Source organism: Micromys minutus (genome assembly GCF_963924665.1).
Source record: "Micromys minutus genome assembly, contig: SCAFFOLD_112, whole genome shotgun sequence".
In the NCBI taxonomy this organism is placed as follows: domain Eukaryota; kingdom Metazoa; phylum Chordata; class Mammalia; order Rodentia; family Muridae; genus Micromys; species Micromys minutus.
This window is the reverse complement of record NW_027667875.1, coordinates 89,719-102,469: the sequence shown is the minus strand read 5'-3', so window position 1 is coordinate 102,469 and position 12,751 is coordinate 89,719. Positions and strand designations below refer to the sequence as shown.

General features: G+C 40.0%; 1 pseudogene across 1 annotated transcript; it reads left to right on the top strand.

The window, feature by feature from the left end:
• Positions 1-5,287: 5,287 nt before the first annotated feature.
• Positions 5,288-8,549, top strand: LOC308416105 (serine/threonine-protein kinase NLK-like; annotated as a pseudogene). The gene is made up of 2 exons: positions 5,288-5,450; positions 7,022-8,549. The product of its transcript is annotated as a serine/threonine-protein kinase NLK-like (transcript).
• The last annotated feature ends 4,202 nt before the right edge of the window (positions 8,550-12,751 follow it).

Sequence of the window (12,751 nt, the reverse complement as noted above, 5' to 3'; positions counted from 1 at the left end):
AATTGATGGACAAAAAAAGCATTGTAACATCAGATTTTAAGTATTTGTGGAGGCAAAACCTATTTATCTGTATATAAATTCTTTGCAGGTAAGCAATGGACTATCAAACAAGGTGGTAAGGAGCAGGCTGGCCAAGGGTTCCTGTTTCTTTTCTGCTCTTGATGAATAGTGACTGGCCACTGGAGGGTAAAATAGCTCAATATATCTTCTTAGCCTTTTGGTTTTCTTCCTCAGTGCCTGCTACAATGTTTTTTTTTCAGCTTTCTATAAGCTTGACTCACTTATCCTTGTACCACATTTTCTGTATCAATTCCTATGTTATATATTGTTTATACAGCATTCTGTCTGCATGTAGACATTAGGCCATAAGAGTGCACTAGATCTCATTATAATGGTTATAAGCCACCTTGCTGGGCATTGAACTCAAGACCTCTGGAAGAGCAGCTAGTGCTCTTAACCTCAGAGCCGTCTTTCCATTCCCCCATATTATTCTTGAGTTTCTTCTTATTCTCTTCCTCCTCTTTTCTTTTATTGGTTTCTATATCCATTTTTCTTTTTTGCTTCCTTTTTCTTTTTATTATTTTATGTTCTCATGTGACAGAGTCTAGCAACAAAGTCCTAAAAATACAATGTAGTACTATCTGGACTTATGTTATAATTTGCCATATACAAGGAGCCTCATGTTCCTCCTTGTCCTGTACTTTTGCTTCTACCTCTTAGGTTCTGGAATTACAGTATTACAGAATCTGTACACTCCCATGCTCTCTATGCATATAACTTTGAATGAGATCACTGAGAATGTTGAGTTAGAATTAGTTCCAAGGCCAGGCTGGGCTACAACATAAGTCTAAGCTCAAAGAACAGAACTGAAGATGTTGGTCTGGGGATATAGCCCAATATATCAAGTAGCACACAGAAAACCTTAGGAACATATCATAAAAATGGAAATAGTGGTACATACCTATGCAGGCACTAGGTAGGTGGATCGGGAATCAGAGGTTCAAATATTGGAAAAGGTTCCATGAGAAGCTTGGTTATTTGACATTGGTTATTTATAAGGATTAGATGAAGGCAGGTGGGAGGCCATTGATCTGAGTCTGTTCTCTCACACAGCAGTGTCTGAAGAGTATCTGCTACATTCTCTGAATGCTTGAAGATGCCTCATTTGTAAAAGGAATTGGACACAATTCATGTCCTGCTGTCTTAGTTCACTGAGGCTCTGAATCTGTGGGAATTGAGGCATGTTCTACTAATCTGGATATAAATGATAGAGACACATTCCAGAAAGTTCTGACAGTTTTCCTCCAGATTATAGCCAGAAAAATCTCTATGCACACCTTGAGTGAAGTTATGTAAAACACAGAGTTCCTAAGGGAGAGGGAGATGATTATGGAGCTGTTCCCTCTTCCTGTGGACTGCTATGATAACATGGAATATGTCCATAAAAATACTCATATACATTTCTTTTTAGTTCGTGAATACACTCAGGCATGTGGGGCAGCACAAAAAGATAATCTTTGCTAACAAAGCTTGTAAAATATGTAAGAAATATTGTGCATGACAAGGAGACCATACTTTGCTTCTCGTTGCAGAAAATTGGAATGTACCCTTTGCCTTTAGTTATTTGTTACATTCATGTGTGTCCGTTCAGGACCTTGAGTACCGAATTTTTCAGTGGTTTTTGTGTACAGAATTGTTACACTGAAGTGATAATGGAGACACACTCTCCTATGAAGGAGATTTTAGAAATTACAAACTATTCAAATTCAAGATGCTTAGTTCTGGAGGCACCTTGTATGCTTCAAACAAAGTCAAAGGAAAGGAGCACAGAGCAAGGGGAATGTATCTGAATAAAGTCACAGGATTCACTCTGCTTTGTATCTTTCTTTTCCAAGTTGCCAGGTAACCTGTTACTCTTGAAAAGTGTTGTATAATTTTCTTTTCATCATTTAGCTATGAGAGTGGGCATCATACTAGTGCAAGTGCTAGAAGCATTGGAGGCTGGAGGTGTCAGGTCCTTAGGGTAGAGTTAGGCAGTTGGGAGCTGTCTGGCCTGGGGCAAGAAACAAAACTTTTCTCCTCTGAAGGAGGAACAAATGTTCCAAAGTGCTGATCCCCCACAACCTGATGGGCCAGAATTCTTGTTTTTCTTATTGATTGTGCCTCCACTTCCTAAGTGCTGAGATAACAAACATGGACTGCTGCATCCATCCTGCCTGCCACATGACTATGGGTCACATTTTTCTGGGTATCTAAATGCTCAGTGATTAATGTTATATGAAGGACCTCAACATAAGACAGAATTTTTTTAAGTATCCTAAATCACCTAATGGAACAAATAATTGTATTTTAAAACTTTGTTGTAATCTACATTTTTTTTTTCTCTTTAACTGCCCTCAAATAATCAATTATACCCTGTTTTGTGGATATAATATAATGACAAAAAAAGATTTCTTCTGTACATTTTTTACTGTTTAGTAAAATACAGACTTAATGAGTAGATAGAGGTTTTTGTTTTTTTGATTTTTGGTGTTTTTTTAATGTTATTGGCTCAGCAACTATAAACTGAGTATGGTTTTTTGCTTGTTTTATTTTCTTCTGTTGTTGTTTTTTTTTTTTTTTTTTTTTTTTTTTTTTTTTTTTTTTTTTTTTTTTTTTTTTGGTCCTTGTTACTGTATTGCAAGGCTTCACTCTGGAAAGAAGTAGAATCATGAACAGATGTGATTTTCCAGAAGCATAATTTGAGATTATTTGATATTCAGCTATTTTCAAATGAATGTCTAGGGCAAAGATTCACAGTGACTACAAAACATCTTCTACCACACTTGTTTTACATTTTACCAACAGTAGTCCTCAGAACCAAAATTCTCTCAGGAAGGATAACATGTTTGTACTCATTCAATTAGCTTCTCCTGCTTTTCTGAGCTATTCATCTGTAGAAAGAGGACACCTCTTTCTATATCTCTCTGATCTCAAGTTGTACTATATAGCCATTGTATAATAAAAACTGCATGGTATTTTGAGAAAAACACATGTGATGATCAATTGAATACAACTGAAGACCCAGAAATAAGCCCACACAACAATCACCCTTGGACACAAAGTATTTAACAGGGATGCCAAAAGAGACATTGGGTTCAAAAAGCAATATCAACAAATGGTGCCTTTCTAAAGTAACGTCGACATGTAGACGAAAGCAAGTTCTATACTTATCAGGCTCTAATTTCTCAATTCCACTTGGTCAAAGACCTCACCATAGAAGTGGATACACAACATTTAGTGAAAAAGAAAGTAGGGTATTAGCCTTGAACATGTTGACACAGGACATAACTTCCTGAACAGAAACCTGTAGCACGTGCAATAAATTGAGTAATTAATAATGGGACTTGATGAAACTAAAAAGCTTCTATAGAGTAAATGAGTGCATAAGCAGGCCAATGACAGCCTAAAGAATGGGAGAGCCACATGAGCCCTGTATTTGACAGAGTGATGATATCCCTCTGCTTAGTGAAGATGTGGCCTTTTTCTTTCTGTTTGATTATATGGTTCATTATACTGCTGTATTTTTTTATGTTGAACCATTCATGCATCACTGGGATGAATCCTACTAGTTCAGAACTGATGATATTTTTGATGTGTTCTTAGATGTGTTTTACCAGTATTATTTTGAGTATTTTCCATTGATATTTATATAAAAATTTGGTTTGATATTTTCTCTTTATCTTTTTGTTGAGTCGTTATGTGGTCGTGTCTTCATGATTCTGGCCTCATAGATTATCTAGATAGATAGATAGATAGATAGATAGATAGATAGATAGATAGATAGATAAATCAATAGAAGATATTGTCCTACTAAAAATTCTTAGTATTCTCTCACTCATCCATAGAGCAGGATGGAACTGGAGCCCAGAGCAAAATAGGCTATTGCTCACCAAGTAGCTCAGTGGACACACCTAAATCTCCACATACTCTCTTGACTGTGTGGTGTGTGGGGATAACATTGGAGCAACACAAAAGTCAAGCTTGCACCCTGCTACTGAATAGCTCCATTTTAAATAAATAAGTTTTGAAATGAAGGGTTTTCTTCCAAGTCTTAATCAATTAGGTGTATATGCATATGTGCTATGCATATTGTGCATGTAAAAGCTGGTATCCACAAAGGCCTGAAGAAATGGGCCTGAAGAAACTGAATCCTGAGTTACAGCCGAGAACCACCTAAAGATGTTAGTTCTGAAACCAAACTGTGGTCTTTTTCTAAAGGAGTTTATGCTCTTAAAATGTGAATAATAATTTTTCTGTTTATTTGTTTTAACAGCATGAAAAAAGTTTATTGTGACCAAATTTCCAGGATATTCACAGGTTCCAGGCAAGAGACCAGTTAAGTTGACAGGCAGACAGGAAAACAAGGTTTTGGGGATTAAAGAAAAGGAGTGTAAGAGACATAGAGGTTATTTTGATGACTTCTGTACCACGGTACAAACTACATGTCCATATGTGAACCATCTTAGCTGATAACTTTATCCACCTATCCAATATTTTGGATTGTGACAGGCCTGGCATCGCAGTGATTATTATGAGTCTCTCCAGAGGGCCTTTTTTGCCAAAGTCTTTAAATTTAGACACTTAAATCCACTCAGATAACAATAATGGCATCCACAAAAAGACCTGTTATATTTATTACTAAAGATTTCAATGAAGAACAAACTTTACAAGACCAGGAGAAAGCATTTAGAAAATCTGTCCTGGCAGGATTCCCTCAAATTTATCAAGTTGTCTGACTCCACAAGCCCCCTGTTCCCACAGTTCATCTGACTGGTCCCCGTGTCAAGCTCAGCCTTTATGATTCCAGTCAGGTATAGGCCTGTTCTACTGTGAGGCTACATCTTCTTTATTACACATTCAACTCTAAGCTATATCCAACTGTCCTCAGTACAAGTAAATGGTGGATTTCAAGAATTCATGTACGATGATGCTATTGAAAGCATCTGATCCAATTAAAACCAAGCCAACCTCCCTGAAATTCTCTGCTGTGTACTCCACATGCTCCCTTCTATAGTCCTTAGTTGTTGCATACCTGGAGTGAAAATCTCTTGTTAGTCACATCTCCACTCCACCTAACACAGTCTGCAAAGTTTCCAGGTTAGGTGTCTTCATCAGTGCTCCCACAGGCAGACAGGAAAATGACCAGGAGGCCACCATTGCCTTCACAAGCGTTTTGTATCTGCCAGTGCGGGCCTTCTTTAGCAGTGCTGGGAAGAGCCCAGGGGGAAGTTCCTGCAGAGAGGACATGAGCAAAGCCTCATCTCAGCAGAATCTGAATTGTCAGCTTTTGCAGTGCTGGTGGGCTCTCATCTCCAGTCAGAAGGCTCCTGGAGAACAAGTCAGAAAAGACTGTACTTTCAAGACAAAGTTTATAAAACCTCACCCTCTATCCGGCTTTGCTAGGGGAGGTGAGTCCCGCCGAGGCGGCACTGGCACCTGCGGCTGAATAAAAAGCGGTCACAGTGGCTGTGGAGAAAACAACCATGGGCACGGAAGCCGGATGGGGGGAGGGGGGAGACGGAGCAGCCTTGAGCCCGGCAGGGCTGTCGTACAGGGGACCCACCTGCTCTCTTCTCCACAGCCCCCTACCCACTTTCCGGTGCTCCTATTCTTTGACCCTGAGACCCTAACCTCCTCCTGGGTGGTTGCCTGTACCTGGGCGTCTGAGTGCTCTTTCATTCCCTCCCTGCACCTTCTTCCCTTCACTTTTGCTGGGGTTCTCTCCCTCTCCTCTTCTATCCTGCCTGTGGCCTCCTCTCCTCACTCTCTTCCTCCAACCTCCTTCCCTGGTTCATTTTTCCCAGGAAAGTTTGGTACATCTCCCCAATCCCCCCTCAATCAGGTCATTCAGAGTAGGGGAAGATGTGGGAAGGCCTGAAAGTTCGAGGGGAGGGAAGCTAGAAACTGGTTTCCCTGATAATTTTCCCTCATCTTTTTTATTTAGAGTGGTTGGAATTTTTTTAAATGTGTTTTTGAGGAGGTGGGAAGTGTTTAGTGAAAGAGTTAAAGTTTCAAGTTAGCTCCCACTAACCCTGCTTTGAGGACAAGTATGCTTCAAGGCTAAGAACAAAATAACTTGTTTAAAGAAATGGCCCAAACCCAGACCGGCTAGACTTGATAAAGTCTGGGCTGGCCTTGCAGTCCTGAGAGAAACAAAGTATAAAGGTCAGTGTGCCCCAAAACAGAGTGGTCTAGAGTTGAATTATATCCAAGAACAGACAGAGAGTGCCAATTTGAATAAACCAATGAAATTGTTATGTGCTTGTTGCTAACTGCTTATGTAATTTTCCCTATAAATATGTCCCCCTAATTGAGTTCAGGGTCGATGCCTCTGTCTCTTGTGTGAGATATGTATCGGCCCGGAGCTCCGTCATTAAACTATCTCGTGTTTTTGCAGCAAGAAGGTCTCTCACATTTCATTGGGTAACCCCGTGTTCTGAGACTCGAGTGGGGAGTCCCTGAAAGGGGGTCCTACATTTAGAAAAGGATATGGATGTGGGAATGGAAGGGGTAGATGAGTCAACCCTCTCACAAGGTTCCAAGGGTGGCATGTTAGCAAATCCTTTTTGTGTGTGAAGTTCAGGGGTTCAGGAAGTTTGACCTTTATTCCCACAGTTAAAGTTGGAACCTACACCCCCTGCCCCCATTAAGAATGGAGTTTTAGTATCCACCTGTGGTAGGAATTCTGGGGGAAAGAAGCCCTTTTCCCTTTTTCTTTTCCTCTCTTTATTCTTCTTATTATATATTATTAACTGTTTTTGACAACCCACACCCTTCCACACACACCAAAAAAAAAAAAAAAAAAAAATCCAACTCCCCAGATCTTCAAACTTGTCTGGATTGACTGATGAAGACATAAAACCAGTTCTGCTCTGTGTTTTTTGAAGTGGAGTGAGTGGTTTTTCTTCTTTTTTTTTAAATGGCCAAAATGACAGCTTGACCCAGTTTGCTTTCCAATCACAGGGCATTTATTTTTGAGTGTCTCTTTGTGGCACAAGAGCCAACTTAAAATGATAGCAGCTTACAACGGCGGAACATCTGCAGCAGCAGCAGGTCACCACCACCACCATCACCACCTTCCACACCTTCCTCCTCCTCACCTTCACCACCCCCACCATCCTCAACACCACCTTCATCAGGGGTCGGCTGCTGCTATACACCCAGTACAGCAGCATACGTCTTCCACAGCTGCAGCAGCCACAGACAGGTTAAACTCTGGGCAACAGCAGCCATATTTCCATCCCCTGCAGCAGCCCCAGCTGGGTACAGGCTGCTGCAGCTGTTACGGTTAAGGCGCACCATCATCAGCACTTGCATCATCCACAACAGCAGCTGGACATTGAGCCGGATAGACCTATTGGACATGGAGCATTTGGTGTTGTCTGGTTAGTAACAGATCCAAGAGATGGAAAGAGAGTAACACTCACAAAGATGCCCAATGTCTTCCAGAATCTGGTCTCTTGCAGAAGAGTCTTCCAGAAATTGCAGCTGTTGTGTTTTTTTTTTAAACATGATAATGTACTCTCTGCCCTCGACATACTCCAGCCTCCACACATTGACTATTTTGAAGAAATATATGTTGTCACAGAATTGATGAAGAGTGACCTACATAAAATTATCGTCTCTCCTCAGTCACTCAGCTCAGATCATGTCAAAGTTTTTCTTTATCAGATTTTGTGAGGTTTGAAATATCTCCATCCTGTTGGCATTTTACATCAAGACATTAAACCAGGGAATCTCCTTGTGAACAGCAACTGTGTACTAAAGATTTGTGATTTTGGATTGGCTAGAGTAGAAGAATTGGGTGAATCCTGTCATATTACCCAAGAAGTTGTTACTCAGTATTACCGGACTCCGGAGATCCTGACGGGCAGCTTCCATTATTGCAATGCTTTTGACATCTGGTCTGTCAGGTGCATCTTTGCAGAACTACTGGGCTGAAGAATATTGTTTCAGGTGCAGAGTCCCATTCAGCAGTTGGATTTGATCACAGATCTGTTGGAACGCCATCACTGGAAGCAAAGAGCTTGTGAAGGTGCTAAGGCACACATACTCAGGGGTCCTCATAAACAGTCATCTCACCCTGTACTTTATACCCTATTCAGCCAGGCCACGCATGAAGCCGTTCACCTGCTTTCCAGGATGTTGATATTTGATCCATCAAAAAGAATATCCACTAAGGATGCCTTAGCCCACTCCTACCTAGATGAAGAGCAGCTGAGATACCATTCGTGTATGCGCAAATGCTGCTTTTCCACCTCGATGGGAAGAGTCTATACCAGTGATTTTGAGCCTGTCACCAACCCCAAATTTAATGACAGCTTTGAGAAGAACCTTAGCTATGTCTGACAAGTTAAAGAAAGTATCCACCAGTTCTTTTTGGTACAGCAGATAGGAAACAGAGTACCTCTCTGCATCAACCCGCAGTCTGCCGCCTTTAAGAGCTTTATTAGTTCCACTGTACTCAGCCGTCTGAGATGCCGCTGTCTCCTCTGGTGTGGAAGTGACTGTGGAAGATGCTGTACTACTGAAGATGTAATGTAGCTTTCACTGGAGTCTGGGATTTGCAATCCTGGAGGGTTAATCATGCTTGTACTGTAATTTTACTAATGGAGTTTTAAATTAACAACCAATACTTGTAGGATATGAATACTATTTAGAAATGTTACTAGACTTTTAGAAGAAAAAATATTTTCCCTAGAGTTGCACATGGTTAAAGAATTCAGTGCAGATGTTATGGCTCACCTCAGAACAAATGAAAATTAAACCAGATTTGGGCATTTGGGGTTTATGTTTTTATTTTATTATTAATATTTTTAATGAAGCAAGATTGTTCACATGTATACACTCACACACAGAGGACAATCATACATTTTGATATTTGAGCCATTCCTAAACATTAAAATTTTTCTAAAACTAAAGAATTTAGAAAGCTTGCCAGTGACTAATCATGGAGCCACGTGAGCTGATCATGGCCGCGTGGTGCGATGGGTCAGGAGGGGCTTGCTACCTCATGACCAAGCCCTGTAACTGGCTTCTCATTAAATCCATGCTGGTGATGTGTGCTGCCTAATCTCCGATAAAATATATATGTAATAATATATATAATCTATTTTTATTAGAAGTTTTCTTGCTCTTTCTTACATAAAGAAAGAAGAAAAAAAGACCCAAGCATGCATCTTTCATGTGTATAAATAATTCATTTCTGGGCTAATTTCAAAAGAATCCCAACACTGCTGTATAAAGAACTAGCTTGCACATTTTTGGTCTGTGAAATTCCGTGAGACTTTTCCTACATTGGACAGTGAAAAATAGTAAATAAAAGACAAAAAGCAATTTAAAAAAATTACAGCCACAAAGGCACATAGAGGACCATGTCAAATGTGTTTGTGTCCTTAGGCAAAGCTGTGGGAGTCACAGTAGTAAATAACTTATTACTGAACTCTGTGCATATGTAACTATGAGCACCAATCAAAGGCCTCTACCTTCTGGAGTTACACAACTTGACTTGTTTACCTCCACACGCTGATGATGACTTTTTTTTTAAGTTCAATGTGGAGACTTGAAACTTGAATGTCCTTTCCAACTTTTATATTAAAAATAAAAAGACAAGAAAATTGAAGAGCGTTTTTCACCTGCATGAGGAGTCCTAACAGATCTTCTTAAAACTTGTCTAGGAAAAGCTTGATGTTTGTTACGGACAATTAACTGTTAAAGTTATTGTAAGTGATCAGTATTTAGCAGAGTATTTTCATCTTGAGTGATCTGAACTCAATTTGAAGTCTATTACGTTATATTTGGAAGTTTTAACTTTAATGAAGTAATTATTTGCTGTGAAAGAAACAAACATTGAATTACTAAACAAAGATGGTGCAATATCTTTGTTGTTGTTATTGTTTATGAGGCTCCTGAGCATCTACTCAACCGAAGCATTTCAATTCACTTGAATGTGAAACATGTTTTGTACCAAAAGAGCCCGAGAAGACACTGGTATAAAAGGTACACTCTGAGGTTGGTCAATTACCGTGGCACACTTTCTGGTCACTTTGTACAATGTAGATTTGAAGTACAGTGGTTAGAGCATTTAACATGACATTTAAAAATGGAAAAAAAAAACAAAACAAAACAACAACAACAAAAACCTTCCTTGCCATCATAACCACTAAGCTTCTGACTTAACTGCTCTGGCAGTTGTAGAAACATAAATTTATTTCTTCATCCTAAATTGGAAAGACAGGTACCCTCAATGGTGTCATGGAAGCCTTTCTTTCACTCAAAGGGTTGTATAGTTTTTTGGTTAACATATTTTATATGTTATTGAAAGAAAGACACTAACATGGGAGAGATTTACTGGGACCCACTGGGGATGACACTAGCTAAAATGTGCAATAGATGGGCCATAGAACCTGAAGAGACCACGACCTCTGCATAGGCAGGTCTCCCAGTTGAGGAAGGGGCTACTCACACATCTCAACAATTTTAACTTAAAATTATCCCTCTCTGAAGAAAAAATAGAGACAAAAATTGTAGTAGAGAGTGAAGGAGAGGCCATCCAGAGACCACCTATCTTGGGTTCCATTCTATCAGCTGACATCAAACCCCAACACTATTGCTGATGCCAACATATAGGAGACTGGTATGGCTGTCCTGTGAGAGGCTCTGCCAACATTTGTCTAAGGCAATTACAGACACTCACTATTGACTGAGGCTGGGAACCTCAATGGAAAAGATAAGGAAGAACAGAAAGAACTGAAGGAGGCTGCACAAAGATGAAAAATCACCTATTTACACTATTCTGTCAGAAGTCACTCAAAACTGCCAAGTTGTGCTTCTGTCCCCACAAGAGCCCTCTTCCCACAGCTCATCTGACTGTTCACCATGTCAAGCTCCAGTTCCAAGATATCAGTCACTGTACATCTTTTTGTTTCCAACCATCTGAGCAGTTTCTGAAGTCACAATCTCTGAGAATCCCAAATAGTTAGACATATGGATTAATGTGGGGTACAAAGAAAGACATTAAAACAACCTTTCTGTCTCTCAGATTCCTGTTTTTCTCCCCCACATACTTTCTCAGGGCAGGGCCAAGCTCACAGCATACCTTGTTGTATTGAGTATGTTCTGAGGTTTGCTAATATTATGGAGTTACACAACCATGAGTTATATTGATTCACGACCTCAATCCTAGCATTAGAAGGATGCAGAGGCAAGAGGATTGTTAGAATTTAGAGTTCTAAAACAACTCTGGCTTCACAGAAAGACACAGTCCTGTGCCAAAGTCAAAACTATGTAATAATTAAGCAAATGAAGAGAGAAAATCCATTTGATACTTTCTTTAGATGTCATGACTGTTGTCTGAGTGAAATAAAGGGACTAAGTTTAAGGAATTTGCCAGAAATGCCCTCCTGAGAGAGTTGAAATATAGAAATTGATGCCAGGCATGTCATCATTGAAAGCTATTAGTTAAGGTGCTTCACATAGGGACATATAGGTTGCCTGTCATACAGAAGAATCATTGAAACAACCTCTATGTCTCTCACACTCCTTGTTCCCCCACATATACACTGTCTCCCTCTCACAGTCAGCCTTGTGGCCTATTTGATTGTAACCTGTGAACCTGCTGGACGTTTGCTCACAATAAACATCTTTTGTGCTTTAGAGAAAACAAACAAATAAAAAAAGCCCAGCAAGCCATAGGTGAACTTAGATGCCTCATGCCCTAAGAACACATGTTGTTGTACAAGAAGACCAATGTTTGGTTTCAGAACTAATATCATCAGTGACTCTCAATTGGAACTCAGGCTTCAGGTTCTAGGCCCATTTCTTCAGGCCCCTGTGGATCTCAGGTTTTAAATGCACAATATGCACAATACCCTATAAATACAACAAAATATTAGATATTTACACAAGAAACACCCCAATTTAATGTTAGCCACTTTTCTTAAAGAAAGGTTGTTAGTTGGTAAGTCATTCAAAGTTTTGCCCTAGATTGGAAGGCAACTGATTTGTGTTATGAATTGTGTGGTTGATGCTGTCCCTCGAGAAAAAGGAATGCTAAAGTTACCCTTGAGGTTACTTTCTAGGCACACCTGGCAGAGAGTTTCAAGATTTGCAAACATTGAAGACCAACCCTAGATGTGGCCAGTGTCCTGTAACAGCCCAATTTCTGTAGAGATAATAAGGAGAAGCCAAGCTCAGAAGTTCCTTTGGAATCCAGATCTTTAGTCCCATGCCTCTGCCAGTTGAGTACAACTGCCAAGCAAAAAAGGAAATTGCTACTCCTGACTTTGGGCTGCAAACAGGTGTTTCTCTGAGGCTCACCGTGTTTCTTCTCAGTTCCTATTTTACAGACTCAGGATTGAAACCAGAAAGGAATTGCATGGAGTAGGTAGATGTGAATGGCTAAATACTAAGGGCACAACTCTGAAGCTGCTGCTACACCTGCACAAGGTGGTAGAGTGCAGTGAGCTACCAGAATAAAATTTCTGAGCATCAGGCTAGCCACGGAATTGTAGGTTTCATGGCCAGACATAGAATAAGGCTTAACTGTGTGATTTCACCCTCAGACATGTCCTGAGAAAACTCTCAACTAAAGATAGAGGACACAAAACCAAATAAATGACCAAACAAATAAACAACAACAAGGTGAAGAAAACCTCCCAGTCTCAATCTTTCTACTCTGAAGAGCATGGTACAGAAGTTCAAAATCAGC